This window comes from Antechinus flavipes, chromosome 3, assembly GCF_016432865.1.
Source record: "Antechinus flavipes isolate AdamAnt ecotype Samford, QLD, Australia chromosome 3, AdamAnt_v2, whole genome shotgun sequence".
NCBI lineage: Eukaryota > Metazoa > Chordata > Mammalia > Dasyuromorphia > Dasyuridae > Antechinus > Antechinus flavipes.
The window spans coordinates 240,379,452-240,404,346 of NC_067400.1; positions in this window are offsets into that span (position 1 = coordinate 240,379,452).

A 24,895-nucleotide genomic window follows, 5' to 3' on the forward strand; every position below is an offset into this window, starting at 1 on the left:
AATCAATAGAAATTCTTCATTAAATACTGAAGTGAAATAAAGATACCTCTTTCCTAAGTGTTATTTAGAATATTACTATAAATTCTAGCAATAACAATCACAAAATACACTGATTCATTTGTAGGAGGGTTGTGAGAAATTTTATTTCATAAAAATAAATATTTCATAAAATTTCATAAAATAAAATTTCATGTTTTTTTTTAAATTCAATTTTATTTTCAGTTCCAAATTTCCTTCCTCTGCCTAATCCCATCCCATTGTATTTTTTTTCTCTTTGCCTGCCTTTTTTTTCCTTTTTTAAAAAAATTATTATAGCTTTTTATTTACAAAACATATGCATAGGTAATTTTGCGAAACCTTCTGTTCCAACTTTTCTCCTTCTTCCCCCCACTCCTTTCCCTAGATGTCAGGCATTCCAATACATGTAAAATATGTTAAATATTCCATAACATTCATATACCACAATTTATTCAACTATTCTCCAATTGATGGGCATCCATTCAATTTCCAATTTCTAGCAAGACATTACATTACAAATATAAAGACATGCAAAACAGTTTTCATGAGTCACATTCTGGATAGGGGTGAGGAAAAGAAAGAATGAAAGTGAAAAAAATATTCATTTGTTTGCACTGAATTAATTTGTGTATCATTTTCTATCTGGAGGTGGATAATATTTTCATCTTGCGTCCTTTGTGGTAGATCATTGTGTTCATGAGAGTTACTAAGTCTTTCCCAGTTGATTGTCCTCACATGATTATTATTTCTGTATAAATTATGTTCCTGATTTTTTTCACATCATGCAACTTGAATTCATATAAGTCTCCCCAGATTTTTCTGAAATCATCCCCTTTATCATTTCTAAAAGCACAGTAGAATTTCATCACCTATCTATAACTTGTTCTACTGTTCCCTAATTAATGGGCAGTTGCCACTACAAATATTTTATTTATAAAATAGATCCTTTTCTTCTTTCTTTGATTTCCTGGAAGTAGAGTGATTTGTTTCTGCATTCGTGGATATAATCATATGATTTTTGTTGTTTTTGTTATTTATATGATCTATATGTTTAGAATTTTCCTAATATTGAACCAGACCTGCATTCCTGGAATAAATCCCACCTGGTCATATTATATGTTCTGAATTATAAAATACTCAAATCTTGCTGCTTTATTTAGAATTATTGTATCAATATTCATTAGTGAAATTAATTTATAATATTCTCAGTTTGGTGCTTCTTGATTTAAGCATCAAAACCATATTTGTGTTTCAGAAGAAATTTGATAGGATTTTTTTTCTCTGCGTATTTTTTCAGACAGTTAATATAGAATTGAAATTAGTTGTTCATGTATGTTTGTAGAATTTGTAAATCCATCTAGATTCAGTTGTTTTGTTTTTCCTTTGGGAGCTCATTTATGGCTTATTCAATTTGTTTTTCTAAGAGAATTATTTAAGCATTCTATTTCTTCTTTCATTAATTTGGGCAATTAACATTTTTATAAATATTCACCTATTTTATTTAGATTGTCAGCTTTTTTGGCATTTACTTAAGCAAAATTGCTCCTAATAATTGCTTTTAGTTCTATTTCATTAGTTGTAAATTCATGTACCAATTTTTTGTGTACTCATGTCTTATTTTAAAACCAATAAATCTTAGAAACAAGAGATTGCACTTTTCTGTCTCTGCCTCTGTCTCTCTGGCTCAATTTCCATCTCCCATTAGTGTGTCTGGCTCAATCTTTCTCTTTGCCTCTATGTCTTCCTCTGTCTACCTGTCTCTCTCCCTCCATGTCTCTCTCTCTCTCTCTCTCTCTCTCTTTCTCTTTGTCTTCTTATTCCTCTTTCTCCTGCCCTCCCCGTTTCTCTCTCTGTCTTTCTGTGCATCTCTGAATCTCTCTGTATCTCTCTGTCTGTCTATCTATCTGTCTGTGAATGCCAACTCAAGGCATTCATTATTTTTGTGAATACCCTTGTTAATGCATTCACTATTCTAATTCCCAGGCCCTCAGAGAAATCTCCCATCACTGTCTTTTGCAGTGCTTAAACCAGTTTTACCAAGCTTATCTCCTTCTGAGGTCTTCTGGCCATCATTTCATAAGAACAATGGTTTAAACACCATAGAGTGCTGGAGAACAGCCATGTGCAAGCTCAAAGTCTTTTCTTCACATGTTCACATCCTGCCTAGCTGACCTCCTGCTGACTCCCAATAAATACCAGGTCAGAAAGGACCTACCTCCTTATCCCACAACTTAAATAGGGTCTATGAGGTCACAAGCACAGTCACTCAGAGAAGAAGATGCCTCCCATTAATAATGCGATCTCAATGTGGCCAGAGTTCCCACTCATAAGGTAGTTTCTGTTTACTCACAGAAACCACTTCCAGAGTCCTCAAACATTATTGCCTGTTTACTTCCTATTGCATTGTACATGACCTGACTCTTACATCTATCTATCTACTTATTTTTCTCTCTCTGACTTTCTTTCTTTCAATAAAACTGAACTGATATGAAAGTGGAAAATGAAAATTTATATTATCCATGGCTAATCAGAATATGGAAAAGAATTCTGTTTAGATGGGATTCTGGTGTCAATAAAGCAATCTGGAGGAGATTCATTACTTAAATTCCCATTACTGAAATTTCCCAAATTGCATTATTTAATTTGATTAGAAGTATCATTCTTAATGAAAAGATATGCTTTTATGTTTTTTATAAGTCAATAAAAACAAAAAGAAACACTTTTTGTCATCATTCATGCTTATTAAAGTTACATATATGGGAAATGAGGTGGGGAAGCTTTCTTTAAATCTATGACTGTCTTAAAATTTTTCTCCTTAGGATCTCTCACACACACACAAACATTTTTGCATTCCAATTCCAACTTTGGAAGACTTGTTAATAAATCAAGAATTGTTTAGGGTCCTGGGAGCCAAGATGGCAGAGTAAACAGTAAATCACTGAAACTCTCCCATATTCCCCTCCAAACAACCTTAAAATAGCACCCCCAAAACAAATCCTAGAATAGTAGAAACAGCAAAAATATGGAATGAGCAATCTTTTAACCCAAGAAACTTGGAAGATCAGCAAGAAAAGATCTGTCTCACTCAAGTAAAAGGGGGGCACAGCCCAGGACAAGAAGCATCCCAGCAAGCAACAGCAAGTCCCACCTCAGAAAATCAGTGGGAAATCCTGAGCCCAAGGGCTCTGGAGAAGGCAAATGGCAAACCAGTACTTTCCATGTGCCTCAGCAGAACCAGGGGAACCAGCCAACTTCAGCTCTGAGAACTGCCACATGCTTCAGAATAAACCATGGAAAACAGGCAGCCACCAGAGGCCAGACATCCACATGTTTAGTGTAGTCCCAAGAAAACACAGAAACATCCTACTGGCCCCAGGACACAGCAGACACGTTCACTAGGAGCCCAGCTCAACATGAGATCCCTAGAAGACCTCTTTTGTCCTTCAACAGTGCCAGTCATCCCTTCAGTGCAACACCAGACATGAGGATTTCCCATCAACCTCAGGGCAACATTAGTACAACACAGGTAAACATCCAGGGCCTGCAGTTCCTGAAACAAGAAGTCTGAAAGAGTGACTCTTCCATGCTAAGAACAGAGCTTAAATTAAAAAAAAAAAAAAAAAAAAAAAAAAAAAAAAAAAGAAAGAAAGAAAGAAAGAAAGAAAGAAAGAAAGAAAGGTAACGAAAAACAAATAATATAATAAACAACCAAAAAAGAATTTGGCCATAGAAAGAGATTATAGGGACAGGAAGATCAAGAAACAAGCTCAGAAGAGGACTACAATGTCCAAATACCTATGGGCAAAAGCTTAAAGAAAAATGGAAAGTGATCTCAAACCCAGAAAAAAACTCATGGAAGAGCTCAAAGAGGAGCTTTTAATTTTTTGAAAAAATGAAAAAATAGAAGAAAATATAAAATACCTCAAGGGAAAAAAACAACTGACTTAGGAAATGATCCAGAAGAGACATTGTTAGAACCGTTGTACTATCTGAAATTCATAAAGAAGAACCTAAACAACCTCTTTAAAAAAATTATCAAGAAAAAAAATGCCTTCATATACTGGAACCAGAAGGCCAAATTGGCAATGAAAGAATCCACTGATCACTTCAGGAAAGAGATCCCCAAATAAAAATTTCAAGGAATGTTAGAGTTAAATTATAGAACTATCACATCAAGGGGAACAAAAACAAACCATGCTGCAAGTGGCCAGAAAGAAACAATTCAAATATCAGGGAGCCATAATCAGGATTACATAGGACTCAGCAGCTGCAACACTAAAGGATCAGAGGTCTTGGAACATGATATCCAGAAGGCAAAGGAGATAAAACTACAACCAAGACTCATAAACCAAGCAAAATAAAGCATAATAATTCAAGAAGGAAAAAAAATGGTCATTTAATGAAATAGAAGAATTTCAAGCTTTTATAATAAGAACCAAAAAAAAAAAAAACTTTATCTCCAATATCAAGGAGGGGAAAGGTAAAAGAGAAAGAGAACAAACAAGAAGAAAAATAGAATAAAAGGAAATACCTACTTAGGATTCATAACTGCAAATGTGAATGGGTTGATTTCTCCTATAAAATGGAAGTAGATAGCAGAGAGGATCAAAAACCAGAATCCTACAATATGTTGTGAAGCATACACACACACAAACACACATACACACACAATAAAGGTAAAAGGCTGAAGCATAAGATATTCTGCTTCAGTTAAAGTAAAAACAAACAAACAAACAAACTGGAGTACCTGATCTCAAAGAAAAATAAAAAAATAGAGCTAATTAAAATAAATAATGAAGGAAACTACATCTCACTAAAAAGTACCATAGACAATGAAGTAATATCAATACTAAACACATATGCACCTAATTGGTATAGCATCCAAATTCAGAAAAGAAAAGTTAAGTGAGTTACATATTCATGACCAAACAAGAGATATAGAGCATTATTAAATATAAAAGAGACATTATACCAAATTAAAAAGCTTTTGCACAAATAAAACCAATGCAACTCAGATTAGAAGGAAAACAAAAAGCTGGGAAACAAGTTTCTGTCCCAGAAAAATTAAGCTCTTATTTTTAGCAATCTGGGAAATATACATATATATAATATATATTAAATGCATATGTCTGATACATGTGTACATATATACATATCAACCCTATACATATTTGGTTATGTATGTAAATATATTCCCCTCTTCCTCAGCAAACTCTCAAACATTATGATTTCCTGCTTACTGGGTCTAACTAGCTCTAGAAGATTGGAAAGGAAGGTTTCTGCATTAATTTGGGGAAACAGTTACTTTTTTTTCCTATTTAACTTAACAGTGAATACTTTAAACAAGAAATTATCAAGAAAAAAAATGCCTGATATGCTGGAACCAAAAGGCCAAATTGGCAATGAAAGAATCCACTGATCACCTCAGGAAAGAGATCCCCAAATAAAAAATTCAAGAAACATTATAGTTAAATTATAGAATTATAATTAATTTTTTCTTTTTTTCTTAATCACCTAAAAGTGTGCATCAAAAGACAATATCTGCAGTCATTTGCAGTCCATGACAATTTTACCAAAGAGGGATTCAACTACTCTTCTCTGGAAAGGCTCTGTTAAAATCGAATTTTCTCTCAATTTAATAAACTACTTAATAAAGAAGGTCCAGCCCTGTCAAAAGGAAAAAAAGAAAAGAGAAAACAAAAAGACAATAAGAAATGAAAAGGCTCTCATTACCTCAGTGAGAGTCATTCTTCACTGGATTCCACTTAGAATTTAACAGCACAAAACAAGAGGACTAAAACAGAAATCTGCTGGTACAGATACAGAAATAAACAGAAAAAGCAATAATGGTTCTACCTGACCTATTTAATAATTAACAAAGTGCCTCAGGTACATATGGAGCTCTGAAACATCTCCTACTTTTAAAATCTGGAAAGATGAAAAGGAGCGGAGGAATGAGAATTTATTACTTCACCTCAGTTATTCCATGTGTTAGATTTCTAGATCAATGAACTAATAATGTTATAGAAAAATTCCATAATCAAAAGTTTCAAGGTACAAGTCTATAAACATATAACTTGATATTGCAAAACATATCATTTAAAAATTGGTTGACAGAAAATCCTCTAAATTCAGTGAACTTTCATTTCAAACATTCTGGTCAGTATTTATAGAGAAAAAATGAAGAAGTCAAAAAGCAAGAACATTTATGCTTGCTCACAAAGTGTGACTAAGTATGAGGTAACAATGTTTTATATTAGGAGAAATAAAGATAGAAAAACATAGGTCTCAAACATGCAGCCCACAGTCCATAACACTCCTAAATGAGGTAGGAACCAGATCAAAATGTAATTGGCAAATATAGATAAAAGTACACTTTTAAAACTAAATTAATATGTGACTCTCAGGGATTACTATATACAGTTTAAAGACTCTCGTTTCTACTTGTATATGACACTCCTACAGTACACAGTTTTCAAATATGAATTTGAAACATATAACAACCTCATTCTTCATGTGAAGACAATGGTGATAATAAGAATATATTATGAAAAGCTCATAGATTCAGACTCCTGGAAATAAAGCTCTAAAATACCTCAAAGATCATTAAGTTCAACCCATTCATTTCACAGCATGAGGGCATTGAGGCATAGGAAAGTTAAAGCACTTTCCTGGAATCACAGTTAAATGGCAGAGTTAACATTCTAAATCAGGTCCACTGATTGTAAATCTAAATTGAACTACTTTTTATAGTCTTAAATGTTCCAAGGTTGTAGAATGGAGGCCCATACAGGCAGTTAGAATGTAGTTGCTCATTTTACAATGAAATGGAGGATCATGTATAGATGAATAGGGATTCATGAATAGATAAGGAAAATATAGCATCTTTTTCTCTTTGCCTCCATAACCCCATGTGTCCATCTTGAGGGAAAAGAGATTGCCTCCTCTCCAATAGCACCAGTAGCCTTCTTGATCATAAAGGGAATTTGTCTTGAAATGAAATGTCTGCTTTCTAATTTCTACTAACCAACATAGTCCTGAAAGGGTCAGGCTCCCTGAATTGATATACAGTCAATTGTTTGCTATCAAATAGGCAGTTTTTAGATTGAAGAAATCAAATCTTTCTATAGTCATATAAAAAATGCTGTAAATCACCACTTATTTTAGAGAAATGCAAATTAAAACAGCTCTACAGTATTACTTCACATGTATCAGACAAAAAAGAAAAATGATAAATATTGCAGGAATTGTAGGAAAATTGGAACACAAATGCTCTATTGGTAAATTCAACTATTCTGGAGAGCAATTTGAAAGTTAGGCCCAAAGGACTATAAAATCATGCATACTCTTTGATCCAGGAATACCACTACTAGATATGTATCCCAAAGAAATTTTAAAAACCTTTTTGTACAAAAATATTTATAGCAAATCTCTTTGTGGTAGCAAAGAATTAGAAACTGAGGGAATACCCATCAATTGGGGAATGGCTGAAAAACTTATTACATATGATTGTGATGGAATATTATCATGCTATAAAAAATGATAAGCAATTTGGTTCCAAAAAATTTGGAAAAGATTTACATGAACTAAAGTAAAATGAAATGAGAAGTACAAAGAGAATATTGTACACAGTAACAGCAATATTGTATGATGATCAACTATGAATGACTTAGCTATTCTCAGCCTTACAATGATCTAAGACACTTCTAAAGGACTTATAAGAAAAATGCTAACTGCCTCCAGAAAAAGATTTTATGAAATCTGAATGCAAATTGAAGTGCACTTGTTAAAACTTTATTTTTCTTAGGGTTTTATTTGGTCTGTATTTATTTCACAACATGATTAATATGGAAATGTGTTTTACATGACTGCATATGTCATATTGCTTGTCTTTTCAAGGATGAAGGAAGGGAAAGAAGCAGGGAAAAATTTGGAACTTAAAATTTTTTAATGAATTTTAATTACATGTTTTTACACATAATTGGAAAAACAATAATTTTTTTAAAGAAGATATTAAATTTAAGATTTTCCTGTTATTTATTAGGAAGGTGGTCTATGACACTATACAGATTAATTATTGTTTGTGAGAATGAGCATTTTTTTTTTTTTTTTTTTTGCTGAGACAATTGGGGTTAAGTGACTTGCCCAGGGTCACACAGCTAGGAAGTATTAAGTGTCTGAGATCAGATTTGAATTCAGGTTCTCCTGACATCAGGGCTGGTACTCTATCTACTGCACCAACTAGCTGCCCTTGAGACTGACCATTTATAAAATATTGACATGACTCCAATTATTCTACAATAACACATGTCAATTTCTATTACATTGATGTATGATTTGATTAAATCAGAAAGCTAATTAACAAAAAATATTTCCAGCAAAGTTAGTCAAATTTTATAATTTGTCAGAAACTGGTATGATCCATTATTTATAAAGTGGGAATTTTCCTATGACTGCAAAAATATCTGTTAATGATTTCTAAGAATAATTATGCTTAGTAGTAATAATTATCCACTTTGAAATTTTAGCAAATAGAAGAAATTCTTCATCATTACCCTTGCAGAATAAAGTGAGGTGAGAGGGTGTTGTAGCCCTAATTCTTTTCATTAATCAAGCTCAATGTTGTTGCCAATTTTTCAAAGGCACAAAATAGTAAAGATCACATTGTTGACTTTAGAAAGAAATTTAACTTAATGATTTAAGACTATTAACCAAAGAAATAAACTCTATTTTAGTTCTTGCCCTCATCTCCACTGCCACCTCATTGTTTTACACTTAAAATGATAAGTGTGATAATGAGTAATGACATCTATTCATGGAAAATGTGAGAGGTCAGAAGGTATCGTACTTTGAGTCATGAAAATGTGTTTCTAGCAGTCAACCACACTGACTTAATCAGTTTATCTTCCCAATAAAATAATTTTGCTTAAATTTTGTAAAGCACTTTTTTTCTCTCTCTCTTTCTTAAGTATAGAAAGTTTTGGCAGTTGACTTACTAAATGGAAAATAGATATATTTCAAGTTTTGTTTTTATCCATTCAAATGCAAATTATGTTGGTCTTTGATTCTTTAATCCCCTATGAGTTTTAGGATATGCAGACAACATTAAGTACACATCTTTTCAGAGAGAATTCATATCATTCCATCATTCTAGATTCAAAACACAGAAAATGATTGCTGTTAAACCTATTTATGGGAATAACAAAATCTATAAGTATCTATGCTTTCCCCATTTCTATTTGGGATTATTAAATGATTTTTGGAAAACATTTTGAGAGACTCAAGTTCCACTGTGTCTTTTGTTTTTTTACATTGGTAATTCAAAGAAATTCCTCTCTTAAATCATTTTAATATTGCAAGTTTTTATGTTATCCTTTGATGGTGCAACTACATTAGTTAGCTCTTCCTAAAATAATTATATTAATTTAATTAATTTTAGAAAACCAGTTCTCTATTAAATTATGTTAGCCTTAGAGAAGAATCAGTGCAGTGCAGTAATTAAAGACCTCAGAAGACTTCAAGTTCATCTGAAAATTGGATGGATGCCCCTCATTTGGTGAATGGCTGAGTCTATTATGGTATATGAATGTAATGGATTACTGCTACTCTATAAGAAATGATGCGCAGGCTGATTTCAGAAAAGCCTGGAAAGATTTACATGAACTGATACTAAGTGAAGTAAGTAGAATTAAGAGAACACTGTCCACAGTAACAAGAAGATTATGTGATCATCAACTGTGAAGGACTTGGCTCTTTTCAACAATGAGGTGATTCAAGGCAATTCCAATAGACTTGTGATGGAAAGTGTCATCAATGGGGCAACTAGATGGCACAAGTGGATAGAGCACCAGCCTTGAAGCAAAGAGGACCTGACTTCAAATCTGACCTCAGACACTTAACACTGGCTTGTGTGACCCTGGGCAAGTCACTTAACCCCAATTGCCTCAGGAGGGAAAAAAAGTGCCATCTACATCCAGAAAGGGAACTATAGAAATTGAATGTGGATCAAAGCTAGTGTTTTCATCTGTTTTGTTGTTTTTTGCTTGTTTTTTTTTCTTTCTCACATCCTTTTCCCTTTTCATTTGATTTTTTTTTTTTGCACAGCATGAAAAATATAGAAATATGTTTAGAAGAATTGTACATCTTTAATCTATACCAGATTGTTTGCTGTCAAGGAGAAAGGAGGGGAGAAAGGAGGGAGAAAAATTTGTTGGAATCTATCTTTGCATGTATACTATTTTAAAAAATACAAGTTCATTCTCTGACATATAATGATTGTATAATAACTCTAGGCAAATGATTTGATTTCTCAATGCTCTAGACAACAATTGAAATCAATATATTACAGAGAAATTACTTACCTGCATTGGTAACTTCCTCACTTGGGAATACCTACAAGAGTAAAATAACAGCTACAGTGCAAATCCCTGGGTATAGATTATAAAAATATAAATTTAGAGTTGGAAGGGAATTTAGAGATTGTCTGGTCCATTCCCTTCATTTTACAGATAAAGAAACTAAGACTGTAATGCCAGAGAAACTGAGGCAAGACAGAGATTAAGTTTTTAATATTTTAATAGTGGAGAACCCAAGCTGGCTGAATCCAGCCAGCTGAATGGGATCATTGTCTCAGAGGATCCAGCAGCAAACCATTAAGACTTTTATAGGGCTCCAGGTATCAGGGAAACAAAGGCAGGGGGAGGGAAGAACACTGGGGAAGTCATAATTTCAGGAAGAACCACAACTTTTTAATTCTGACAAGTTGAGGGTCAAGAAGGAGGTCAAGGTAAGAAGACAGGAATCTGAGCAAGAGATTGGTGAGCACTACCCAGGCCTTTGAGATAAGCCATCTAGAGTTTTATGATTCACTGGAATGTGAGAGTGACCAGAACTTAATGGTATAAGGAAAGGGCAGGGTAGGGGTGGCCATAATAATTTTATTCAGGGTATAGCATAATAATTCAGGGAAACTGAAATATTACAATTCAGGGAAACTGAGGCAGGGAAGCTGAAACATTACAAGACCTAAGAGTTAACAAGATCAAAAAGATAATGCATAGGAAAGCAAGGATTTGAACTCAGATCTTGAGACTCTAAATCTAATACTTTTTTCCTCTGCCATTTTTTTCTTTCTTTAATTTCTTAAATCTCAGACAATATAGGATACCAAATAAACAAGTTTTTGAGCTTGTAAATTTAATGAGTGCTATTCAGTATAAGAAATGTATTAATAATAATAAGCTGAGTTTTGCAATTTATAAATATTTCATTTGACTCTTATTCTGAGAGGTAGGTGCTAATATCATCCCATTTTTACAAATGAGAAAACTGAAGCAGACAGTGTTTAAGTGACTCTCCCAGAAACAAACAGCTAGCAAGTGTCTTCAAGAAAGTATTGAACTTGGTTCTTCCTCACTCCAAGCCCAGCAGCCTATCCATTATGCCAGCTAGCTTTCTTTTTTCTTTCTTTCTTTTTTTAATGAGGAATACTTAGTAAGCATAAGTGATGGTAGTTTAGGTAAAATGAAATTGCCTTGAAAAAAGCTCCAATTTTAGAATTCTTGTATATATTCAAGAACTACAATTGAAGGTTTCCATAAAAGATTTTATGGAATCAACAAGACCAGCACAGTAAATGGCAACTACTATTAATATGATCAAGCTGTCACTGAACAATTTATATCCAGAAATTGGCAATTTTTAATTTTTTTAATCGTGTAGACTTAAGAAAACATCAGTACTTTAGATCATTATTTAAAAGTGTGTGTGTATACTATTTTTCCAGAGATGAGAAAGGAGGGAAAAGGACCCACATGTGCAAAAATATTTGTGGTAGCCCTTTTTGTAGTGGCAAGAAACTGAAAACCAAGTGGATGCCCATCAGTTGTAGAATGGCTGAATAAGTTATGGTATATGAATATTGTGGAATATTATTGTTCTATAAGAAATGATCAGTAGGATACATTGTTGCTGGAATTGTGAACACATCCAGCCATTCTGGAGAGCAATTTGGAACTATGCTCAAAAAGTTATCAAGCTGTGCATACCCTTTGATCCAGCAGTGTTTCTACTGGGCTTATACCCCAAAGAGATACTAAAGAAAGGAAAGGGACCTGTATGTGCCAAAATGTTTGTGGCAGCCCTGTTTGTACTGGCTAGAAGCTGGAAAATGAAAGGATGTCCATCAATTGGAGAATGGTTGAGTAAATTGTGGTATATGAACGTTATGAAATATTATTGTTCTGTAAGGAACGACCAGCAGGATGAATACAGAGAGGACTGGCAAGACTTACATGAACTGATGCTGAGTGAAATGAGCAGAACCAGGAGATCATTATATACCTCAACAATAATACTGTTTGAGGATGTATTCTGATGGAAGTGGACCTCTTTGATAAAGAGAGCCTTAATTGATCAAAGATGGGCAGAAGCAGCTACACCCAGAGAAAGAACACTGGAAATGAATATAAACTGCTTGCATTTATGTTTTTCCTCCCGGGTTATTTATACCTTCTGAATTCAATTCTCCCTGTGCAACAAAAAAACTGTTTGGTTCTGCACACGTATATTGTATCTAGGACATACTGCAACCCATTCAACATGTAAAGGACTCTTGCCATCTGGGGGGAAGGGGTGGAGGGAGGGAGGGGAAAAATCGGAACAGAAATGAATGCAAGGGATAATGCTGTAAAAAATTACCCTGGCATGCGTTCTATCAATAAAAAATTATTAAAAAAAAAAAAAAGAAATGATCAGTAGGATGATTTCAGAGAAATCTGGAGAGGCTTATATGAATTGATGCTGAGTGAAATGAGTATAACCAAAACATTATACATGGCAACCACAAAATTATGCAACAATCAATACTGATGGACAGGGTACTTTTCAACAGTGAGATGATCCAGTTCCAATGGTCTTGTGATGAAGAGAGCCATCTGCACACATAGAGAGACTGGGGGGGGACTGAGTATGAATCACAACATAGTATTTTCACTTTTTTATTGTTGTTTGCTTGCATTTTGTTTTCTTTCTGATCTTTTTCTGATTTTTTTGATCTGATTTTTCTTGTGCAGCATGATCATTGTGGAGATATGTATAGAAGAATTGTACATGTTTAACATATATTGTATTGCTTGCCATAAAGAAGAGGAGTTTAGGGGAAGGGAAGGAAAAAATTTGGAACGCAAGGTTTTGCAAGTGTGAATGTTGAAAATCATCTATGCATATATTTTGAAAATAAAAGTTCTAATAATAAAAAAGAAAACAGGAAAAATATTAAAAACTCATAAAATATCACCATTGCTAACCACATATCTTTCTTTTAACTTTCTGTAATGAAAAATTAAAAGAAAAGAAAATAACATTGTGACAAATAACCACAACCAAGTAAAATGAATACTTGTTGTCATGTCTGCAGAAGTTTGTCTCTTTCTGCACTTTGTGTCCATTATTTCTTTTTCAGGAAGTGGACAACATGCTTCATCATATATCTTCTTGATACATAATTGATTTATGAAGCACTAGGTTTTTTTTTTCCTTTTTAATTCCCATGTATTTCTATACCAAAATGTGTGTGTGTATGTGTGTGTGTATGTGTGTGTGTGTGTAAAATCAATCTCTTTTGTCAATTTCAAATAAGAATGAATTTCATCTGATTCTGTCTTGTCTTACTCATTCTATCTTTTACTTTAGGAGTCCTAAATTTATGGAGGAGATTAGTAATTGTGTTCATATAGAGTCTGTGTGTGTCTTGGCAGGCAGACTCCCAAATATTTTATACTATCTGCAGCTTTTTAAAATGGAATTTTATTATCTCTTCCTGCTGAGTTTTTGGTGATATATGGAAATATTGTTGATTCATGTCAGTTTATTTATATCTTGTAAATTTACTAAAGTTGTTTATTGTTTCCCATTACTTTTTTTTAGCTGATTCTCAAGGGTTCTCTTATTAACCATCATATTATCTGCAAACAGTGATAGTTTCGTTTCCTTATGCTTATTTCTTTGACTTCTTTCTTCTTGCCTTGTTTCTATAGTTAGATTACTAGTATGATATTAAATACTAATGGCACTAATAAACATCATTGTTTCACCTCTGATTTTATCAGAAAGTCTTCTAGTTATCCCCATTATAGATCAAGCTTGCTCTTAGTTTAAATGGATGTTATCTATCATTTAAGAAAAGTTCCATTTATTCTTATGCTTTCTAGTTTTATTTTTTTTAAAACAGGAATGGGTGTTGTATCTTGTCACTAGATTTTTTTTTTGCATTTGTTGAATTTGGTAGGAAATTCATCAAAACCTAGAGGGTTTGTTTTTTTTTTGTTTGTTTGTTTTGTTTTTTGATGTTTTGGTTTTTTTTGTTTTGTTTTGTTTTTAGAGAATGCATTTTTGGCTTGTTCAATTTCTTTTTCTAAGATTAAGTCATTTAAATGAGATGATTGGTATATTCCTTCTATTTTTACTTTGCCCTCTGATTCTAATAGATATAGATAATTATCATTTGTTTCCTTGAAATATGGATAATTTTAAGTTTTTTGTTTAATAATTGCTTTCAAGTACACTAATTCTTAAGTTATGACTTCTTGACTTCTTATCCAAGTCAATTCTTCTTCATACTGGATATCTTATATTTTCTTTTTTTCTCAATCATTTTATTTTATTCTAATATTTATTAATGTCTCATGAAATCATTATTCTTTGATTTATACTAGTCCTGAAGCTCCATCACTAAAGTAAATTTTACCATTTTTTTTTTTGCTAAGAGACTTAGTCTCCATTTAATTTCTTTTCTATAGAGCTTTTCCCTCATTTTAAAAACATTTATTTCTTCATTTTTTTCCTAGTATTCATGAAATTCTTGTAAAAAAATCTTTTTTTTCCCTTTGTCAACATGTAATTATTATATTACTTTTAAGGATCTCTAAATTTGCAGTATTTTCTGATATTGTGCAGCATCTTCTTTGATTTTCATATCTCTTCAGCTTTAGATTTTGAATTGGGGCATAGTGTCAAGGATAGGCGTTATTCTTATTGCATTCTGAGTGGACTGGTTGGCCCTACTTGTTCTTATTCTAAGTCACCTGGGTTACTTTACCTCCTGCTAGACCTCTTCACTCTTCTGAATCTTTGAGGTTAGAGTACTCTCCCCTCTTTGTGGATTTATATTCACCTTGGGGCTTTCTTCCAAAAACTCTTTACTCTTGTTGCCTCTGGACAGAAAGCCCTACAGGCAACAACTATTTCAGGTGGGTTGGTGGATGAATTGGGATGTTTCTTTGCATGAACTACTATTAGTTTTGCTAGAGGCTTCCTATCCTGTTACTCCATGGGCTACTGACTGGTTTTTTAAAATACAGCTCTGGAGTGGAAGAAATAATTTATTATTTTTCTTATTTGATTTCTTCATTACTATTCATTCTGGTAATAATTTAAACATTTTGCTAGAGTAGGTATATAGGTCCTGGGCCATCTTGGTCAGGATTCTAATGGTTTCTTTGTTTAACAGAAATATGAATTTTAATAGTATTTTCAATAATTTTTTAAAAGTAGATAAAGATGTTAGATATTTAGCTGCAATGTGTTTGCCAAAAATTTAGATATGCCATATTAATATTAGAACTACAAAGCTAATAAATAGATAAGTGAAAATATAAATATGAAGAAAATGGTACTCAATTTTAACTTAATTATATCTGAAATTATATTTTTCTGCATTCGCTTCTCCAAATAAATCAGCTTTACTCTGAGATAAGATAGGCAAGTTTTATTCTCTGTCCACCTGCTATTAAATTTGACAAGGAAAGCTGAAGTTTGTAGTCAAAGAAAGCCATAATTAGGGGAACCAGATCTTTGTCTCAGGAGACCAAAATTTAGAGAGTACAAAATTTTTATATTATATTTTTAAAAGATTGCATAACTTTTACATTTATATTTATATTTTGAACATATTTTTATAATTTTAGCTGTGTAGAAACTAAGAAACAAGAATATTTATTAAACTAAGAAATTAACAAGTTATATGCTTTTTCCCACAGCCCCAGCACACAATAGCCATATGTCATATGAGTTTCTGTGGATAGCAGTTTCCTCATCAGTGGCTTTTTATTATTCCAGTGCTTCTGGACAGAGTGGTATTTTATAATATCTTAGCCACTCATATCAATATTCAAATTATTTTCTTCCATATGGGATCCAGAATTTAACCCACTGTGCCAATGTCTGGGTATAACTCACAAATGGTACATTTTGATAGGTTGCAAAATATATGTTATGTTGTACTCATCATTCTAAAGCCATTTTATGCTTTTTGTCAAGAGTGTTAAAATTTCTAGTTAGAGCCCTCTCTTCAGAGCTCCCATATCTTCCCATCTTCTTCTCTCCTATAATTCAATACATGAATCTTGTTCCTTGACTATTCAGGAAACTCCTCTTTACTGAATTTCCTCTCAACCTCCAGACCCACTTTTTTTTTTTTTTTTTTTTTTTTGCAACATCCCTTGAACTGTGAACTTCTTAGTCCTTTTTAGTCATGATAAGACTCGGGATATGTGTTTGGGGAGGGTAATCTCAGGTGAAGTTATTAACCAAAAAAATGAATAATAGAATGTTAATACATTTCTGGCTCATGTTACCAATAAAATAGAAGATAAGATATTTTCTCTAATACCTAATCTCTCAGATTCCCCCCACAAAAAAGCTATGAAAAATATGGCTCAAAGATAAAATTAACTTCAGCTGTTTTCATTGTCTAGGAAATCCAGAAGACAAAAGAAGGTTTTAAAAAGTGAACTGATGATTACCTTGAGCACTAATACTACAAAGCTCTGAACTACTGGTACTGAATCAGAAAACTGAGGACAGGACATCAGGATGGAATACAGAATGGGGAAGAGAAGGAATTAAGGGGGAAGGGAACATGCAGCCCTCCATTAAATCTTCAGGAAGCTGTTCATTTCCCAGTTGGAAATTGGCCCATTCTATCCTCCAAAACATTACTTGGAAGTAGAGATCTAGGCTGGTGAAACTATAAATTGTATGACATAGGAGGAGGTTGAGACACTTTAAAAAATTGATCCCCAAGGAAATCACCATCAGTGGGTAGAAATTCAGAAAATGAGCAATAGAGGAAAGTAAATGGATGAAATGAATGGAATTACCAAAAACTGTAGGAAGAAGAAAATATAAAAATCTCAAGTACAAGCATATAAATTAATATGGAAAATATAACAACAAAATGAAATTCTAGATCTACTACACAGTTCAGGCATTTATGAATTAATGAATGAATGCTCAAAAGCGAAGAACAATGTTCCAGCATTTGCTGGAACAGAGAATTTTGTGGAATGGAAGAACAGGAAATCAAACATGTTATTCCTAAGTGGTTCAAAAGAGAAATGAGAATTGTAAGAGCAGAATTTGTGGCTTACATAACAAAAATAAACAGAATAGATAAAAACAGAATCTATGATGGTAAATCTCACCAAAAAAAAAAAAAAAAAAAAAAAGAGAGAGAGAGAGAAAACCAAATTGGGAATACAAATATACAAAAGTGAAAGATAATCTGAAAGAAGAGAAATAAACAAAAAATATTAGAAGAAAATACGCTCACCATGCAAGCAAGACATATTTATTTCAAACATAGAATTTTCAAAGACAAATTAAGGATCACAGATTGTCCAGAAGTACACGAGAGGATCAAAAAACAAAACAAAATAAAATAAAAACACCTTAATATCACAAAGCAGGAAATAATAGGAGAGAACTTCCCAGAACTTTTGTACATAGAAAATAAAATAGCAGTGAAAAGAATTCATAGATCAACATCAGAGGAAAACCAAAAACTGTAAACTCAAGTACTCATAGTAGTTAAATTTAATAATTCAATTCAGAAGAAAAAAAATCTGCAAGCAATAGGATAAAGACCATCAAATGCATAGGAAAGAAAATTTAAATAACACAGGACTATTCTGCACCTACTAGGAAAAAAGTAAGGGGTAGTGTGGAGTAATATGTTCCAAAGAACAATGGAGTTCAAAATGCAGCCTAGGATGAATTTGCAAATTTGAAGTTAACAATCATAAGTGGGGGAAAAATGAATGTTTCATAATTAAGAGATGTTTCAAACATTCTTAGAACAAAAACCAGAACTTAAGAGATTGTTTGCTTTTCAAATATCACGAACAATAGAAATACAGCAGTGAATAAATGCAGCAGACAAGATCAGCAACAGAAACAGAATAACAGAAGAGAGACTAATAAGAGACTTCTTTCTAAATGTATACAAGAAGAAAGGGATGAAAGTAAAGGTCCAGTGTAGGTAACAGGAAAAGAGGCATGTCTGAGATATTATTGGTAGAATCTAGCAACACTGTTTAAAGGTGAATCAAGATTTTCATTGGAAATTATTACAACAAAGGAGATTACATGAAAGAGACAATGAGAAATGGAGAATATTAATAGAAAGAAGTGTGATGTGGATGAGTAGAAGAGTAGAAGAGAAGGACTGAAAAGGAGGGAAGAGTTTCAATGAGAAATGCTCTTATGGGTGAAGAGATGCTCTGTGAATGAAAATGGGGACTTTCCACTAAATATGGACTGGAGGATTTGGTGCTTGAAAAGTCTACTCATATGACCTTGGAAAAGAGGGAATTAGCACTCCTAGAGGAAGTTGATACCTGGTAGAGCAAAGAATGAGTGAAAGAAGATTTTGAGGCTAATGGTGGAAAATAAGTAACAGAAAGAGAGTACAATTCAGTGGTCTACTTTGGAGCAGTTCCCTCTCTGACAACTGAAATAATTGTCATTCTTTTAGGAATGAGGCATCATGAGAAAGGGGAATTTGAAGGGCAAGTTCAACAAGTCAGTGGCAAAAACTGCTAGAATGGAACACTCAGAATAGATATCTTAGAAGTTTTGACTGCAAGAGAAACAGAAGAGAGAGAAATAGTATAATTATAAATGATGAATCAGAGAGTAAAGTTCTAGAGTAGACAAAAAGAGGATGAATAATGAAGATAGTGAAAGAAATACTCTTTGGAAAAGGATCAAAATTCAAAAAACAAAATAGAATAGTATTAATTGAAGGAGAAAAGAGGAAGAGAAAAGAGGAAACTAATTATATAATAGCAAGAATAGAAAAGGAACTTATAAGCAACCTAAAAGGGAAAGAGTAACAAATGAGAGATGGGGTGAAGGAATAAAGGTAAGAAAGCCAGTGGGAATAAAACTACCTTTAAAAAAAAAGATTAGGTAGGATAAATGAAAGAATATTACTGTGGGAGAAGCTAGATGGTACAATGGACAGAGCACCATCCCTGGAATCAGCAGGACCTGTGTTTAAATACTGCCTCACTTGAGACTTGACAAGTACTGAGTATGTAACCCTGGACAAGTCACTTAACTCCAATTATCTCACAAAGAATAGTACTGTGTTTACAACAGTTGAGGAAATTTATATATACATATATATTTCAGGAAAAAAACAATATTAGAGTTAGAGGGAATATAAAACCAACTTTCATAACTTTAAATGTGAATGGATTTTTAAAAATCCATTAAAACAACAACAACAAAAAAAAAAGAATGACAGATTGGATAAAAAAAACAAAACCCTACAATCTCTTGCTCACAAGAAATGCATTTAAAAAGGAAAAGTAGGCAAAAAATAAAACTAAGAGGATAAAAATATTATGCATCAAAAGAATAAAAAATTAGGAGTTGCAATCATGTTATCTGACAAAGTAACCTTAGATAATAAATATTACTAATAAATTAATATGTTCCAAATACCTGAACATCCATATTCATAAAGGAAACATCTGAGTCACAAAAAGCCATGATGATAACACAGTTGTGACAGAGAATCTCAATATCTCTCTCATTGTTGGATAAACCTAAAGATAAGCAAAAAAGAAAATATATTTTTCTGAACATATTTCTGGAAAAACTCAGATTAAAAGACTTCTGGTGTCTCCTAAATGGGAACTACAAAATCATGCACATATTTCTCAGCACCATATGGAACTTTTACCAAAACTATTTATTAGGACACAAAAATATCACAAACAAATGTTAAAAAGCAGAAATAGTTAATAATAATAATATTTATAGCAGCATTTTTTGTGATAGTAAAGAATTAGAAACAAAGTAGATGCCCATCAGTTGAAGAATGGTTAAACAAATTGTGTCACTTTAGTATACTGGAACATTTAACATTTTCTATAAGAAATAAATTAGGTCCACAACAAGAAGATTATGCAATGATCAATTCTAATGGACATATCTCTTTTTAAAAATAAGGAATTGTAATGATGCTGCAAACAAAATTTTGTTTTTGTTAAGTTCTGGCTTTTTCATCAGAAATAGATGAAATTCGCTTACTTCGTTGAATGTCCATCTTCTTCCCTGGAAAAAGATGCTCATTCTCGCTGGGTAAGTTATTTTTGGTTGCATACCAAGTTCCTTAGCCTTTCGGAATATCATATTCCAGGCCCTTCGATCTTTTAATGTGGATGCTGCCAGATCCTGGGTGATCCTTATTGTGGCTCCTTGATACTTGAATTGGGTTTTTCTAGCCGGTGGCAGTATTTTTTCCTTTGTCTGAGGGTTCTGGCATTTGGCCACTATATTCCTTGGTGTTTTGATTTTAGGATCCCTTTCAGTGGGTGATCGATGAATCCTTTCAATGTTTATTTTTTCCTCTGTTCCTATGACTTCTGGGCTGTTCTCTTTGATAATTTCCTGGAAAATAGTGTCCAGGCTCTTTTTTTCATCATGTTTTTCTGGAAGTCCAATGATTCTCAGATTATCTCTCCTGGATCTGTTTTCCAGGTCTGTTGTCTTCCCCAGAAGGTATTTCACATTCTTTTCCATTGTTTGATTTTTTTGGATTTGCTTGACTGATTCTTCTTGTCTCCTCGAGTCATTCAATTCCACTTGTTCAATTCTGATTTTCAGTGAAGTATTCTCTTCACTCACTTTTTTAAAATCTTTTTCTAATTGTCCCATTGAGTTCTTTTGTTCGGTGGAATTTTTTTCCATTTTGCCAATTTTGTTTTCCAGTTCACCAATCCTATTTTTCAAGGATTTTACTTCTTTATCCACTCTCTCTTTAACTTTCTCCAGGCTCTTTTGCCAAGCCTCCCTCTCCTTTTCCCAAGCTTCCCTCTCCTTTTGCCAAGCCTCCCTCTCCTTTTCCCATTTTTCTTCTAGCTCCCTTGTGAGAGCCTTTTTAATCACTTCTATGAGGTTCATCTGTGCTGAGGAACAGATGATCTCCTCCTTTGGGGATTCACCTGGGGACTGTCTGTTTTTAGTCTCCTCAGAATTTAGAGTCTGCTCTCTATCTGTGTAGAAGCTGTCAAGGGTTAAAGTCCTCTTCAGCTTCTTGCTCATTCTGTCTAATAATCAAAGACAAACTACCAAAGAAAAACAGAAAAAACTGGAGTCTTTCTTGGGGGGGGTGGAGGGGGGTGGGTATGTTACCGAGCTTCCTCTATAGACTGCAGGGGGCAGCAGTGAGGCACTAGCAGGACTGTGCTGCGCCTGCGCTCTGAGATCCCAGAGCGTGCTGAGTCACTGTGGGGGGGGCGGCCAGGTCCCGAGAGACTCCAGCTGTTTGGGGTTGTATTCTTCAGCCCCGGTGTTTTTAGTTTCTCTGCTGGGCTGCTGACTTGCTGCTGGAGTAAAGTATCCAAACCTGTAGCAAAGCTCTCCCCGCAGAGACGGCTGTGATCACTCCCCACCCCCTCTCCGCTCTGCTCCTGTGCTCTCACTGCCGCTGCCCGCTGCCTGCGCCCGATCTAAAACCGTCCCAGACCTCCAGTAAGGACAGACCTTTCTTGGCGAATCTCAAGGATGGCTTCTCTTGGTAACTATTGTGGGGTTTTTTTTCAGTCAAGCATTAATTCAGAGGCTTGTGATGAAATGGATAGTGAGAGAAAGCGCGGAGCTTATGCAGCTGTGTGCTTCCTCTCCGCCATCTTAACCGGAAGTCCAAAATTTTGTTTTTAAAAACAGAATTAACCATTATTGAGTCATATACTTATTTTCCCAAAAATAATATTTTTATGAATCAGTAACAAGTGATGAGTAATAAAGTTGGACAACTTTGGTCCTGGCAAAAGAAAACCATTTTCCTGCATGTTAAGGTAAAAAGTTTTCCTACAATTAAATAATTCATTGTACAAAACTCAGCACTGGAATGCCTCCCTAGAAATCACAATTAGAAAACATCTTTTGGCTTCAACTATTTTTAATCAAATTCAATGCAATGCTTTCTCTAGCTTAAACAAATTTACCTGCATGGGAAGATGGAAAACCCACATGGTTTCCTCTTTTTCTCCATTTTGGGATGTTGGATAATTCATTATGAGAGGATAAAAAGATGTTTTTGCTCTGTTTTAAAAAGATTGCTTGCCTTCAACAAAGAGAATTGAGAATTCTAGAAGACAAAATACTCAATTCAGATTATTTGTTTGAGTAAAACAGGGGTTCCAGGTAGTGTGAGCAACACTGGGCCTATGAAGACTATCTCTGGAAGTATACCCTTAATAAATTCCAGGAATTTTTACAGTTACACTCAGAAATCTGGGATAAGGCATAGTCAAAAGTATAAGGAAAGCCTCATGAATAAAGCTTGACTTTCATGTAAGATTGTCCTAATTTTCCCTAAGATTGAAGTCAGGCATACTTGCTTGGGCCCAGAACTAAGACAAATCCTTCACTGATATAATGAGAGCAAAGCAGCATTAGGTTGTTGTGGTTACATAAGTATGCTAATTAATCAGTTCCAATTTCTTTGACTTTTTGATGTTTAAACAGTCTATAATTTCCTAATAACTTTAAAATGTTTAAATGGTTAAGGAAACTTGCTCTTTTTAATGGTTAGGGAAACTCAAGAAGTAATGCATCTATAAATTTTGTTTGTTGTTGTTGTTCAGTTGTATTCAATTGGAATTTTCTTGGCAAAAATACTAGAGTGATTTGCCATTTCCTTCTCCTGCTCATTTTACAGATGAAGAAAGTGAGACAACCAGAATAAATGACTGGCCCAATATCACACAGATAGTAATTGTCTGAGAACAGATTTGAATGCATTTTCCTGATTCTAGACCAAGTGTCTGTCCACTGCACCATCTAGATACTCATAAATAGGGTCTTAAATTTAAATCTGCTTTAAAACACAAACTGTAGAAATAATTATAATTAGCTCATATTAGGCAAACTGGCATTCTTAACCCTCTACTACAATTTTCATGTACTACATTCAAACTGGGAAAACTCAAAATTTATTGAAAATTGTAGATTCTATTTCTTAGACTTATAGTATCAAGCCTATCAAATACACATATATACATACAAAATATTTACAAAATAAAAAGGTCATTTCTGAAGAGCACTAGGTAGGAGGTTGAGAAAGACCCGATGGAATAAAATAGATGTGGAACTGTCATGGCTCATTGTGTTGCTAAAAAGACTTAAGTCTGTCATCACACAGTGTTGCTGTTACTGTATACAATATTCTCCTGGTTCTGCTCATTTTGCTTTACATCAGTTCATATAAGTCCAGGTTTTTCTGAAATCTGTCTACTTGTCATTTAACAAAATATTATTTCATTATATTCATATACCACAACTTGTTCAGTCATTCCCTAATTGAAGGGATCACCTCAATTTCAGTTTTTTGCTATCACAAAAAGAGAACTGCTATAAATATTTGTATATAATTAGGTCCTTCCTCCATCTCTTTTTTTAAATCTCTTTGGGACACAAACCTAATAGTGATATTATTGGATCACAAAGTATGCACAATTTTTATAATTCTTTGGGCTAGTCCCAAATTGCTCTCCAGAATGGTTGATTTCACCAACAGAGCATTGATGTTGTGATTTTCCCACATCACCCCAACATTTATTATTTTCCTTTTTTTGTCGTACTAGCCAATCTAATGAGTATGAAACAGTACCTCAGAATTGTTTTAATGTGCATTTCTCTAATCAGTAGTGATTTAGAGTATTTTTCATATGACTATAGATGATATTGATTTCTTCATCTGAAAATTACCTGTTCATATCTTTTAAACATTTATCAATTGGGGAATGGGTTGTATTCTTATAAATTTTGACTCAATTTTCTCTGTATTTGAGAAATAAAGCTTTTTATCAGAAATATTTCCTGTAAAAAATAAAAGTGTTTCTCAACTTTCTGCTTTCTTTCTAATCATGGTTGTTTTTTTGTTCATGCAAAACCTTTTAAATTTGCTATAATCAAAATTACAGAAACTAAATTTCACAATACTTTCTATTTCTTATTTGACCATAAATTCATCCCTTCTCCATAGATCTGTCAACTATTCCTTGTTCTCTTCATTTGCTTATGATGTGATCTTTATGTTTAATTCACGTATCCATTTCAATCTTATCTTGTTATACAATATAAGATATTGGTCCATATCCAGTTTCTGTCATACTTTCTTGTAGTTTTCCCAACAATTCTTGTTAAAAAGTGAATTCTTGTCCCAGAAAATGGGATCTTTGGGTTTTTCAAACACTAGATTAGTATGGCATATACTACTGTGTCTTGAATACCTCATTTATTTCACTGATCCACCATTCTATTTTTTAGCCAGTGCCAGATTTTTTTGATGATTGCCACTTTATAATGAGATATGCTATAACTAGACCACCTTTCTTCACATTTTTTCATCAATTCCCTTGATATTCTTGACATTTTGTTCTTCCAGATGAATTTTATCATGATTATTTCCATTTACTTTTTAATCTATCTTTCCATGGCACTTTATTAAATATAATTTTCATTGCATCATGATTTGAAAAGAATACATTTAGTATTTCTGCCTTTCTGCATTTGACCA